Source organism: Antrostomus carolinensis, unplaced genomic scaffold (genome assembly GCF_000700745.2).
Source record: "Antrostomus carolinensis isolate BGI_N321 unplaced genomic scaffold, ASM70074v2 scaffold45320, whole genome shotgun sequence".
NCBI lineage: Eukaryota > Metazoa > Chordata > Aves > Caprimulgiformes > Caprimulgidae > Antrostomus > Antrostomus carolinensis.
In genome coordinates this window covers 1,477-1,857 of record NW_010289952.1, presented here as the reverse complement: position 1 = coordinate 1,857, position 381 = coordinate 1,477, and positions in this window count along the sequence as shown.

Here is a 381-nt window from a genome sequence, read left to right as displayed (position 1 = left end):
ACTGGTGGCAGTTGCAAGGAGATTTTGTCAGGAGGGGACATGGCCAATGCGGGCTGCAGCGTCCGCAGGGCTGGGGCTCGAGATGTCTGGATGTGTCCCCGGGGGTTGGAGTGGGTTTGGGTACATGGGGGGCTGTGAAGGGGCTGATGTTAAGCCTGGGAGAGGAAGACCTGGCTGGTGTCCCCCCATCCCACTTGTAGACCTCTCTCCTGCATGAGGATGGTGTGAACTTTCTTGTGGGCTGCTTGTGGACATGATCTTGCACGAGCTTGTGCTGTTGCACACCCAAGTGCTCATGCGAACCCCACACAGACCTTCTCCCCACTGACCGGCCGCATCCTGCTCTGTTCCAGTGGTGGGCAGCACCCTTCGGCTCCCCCA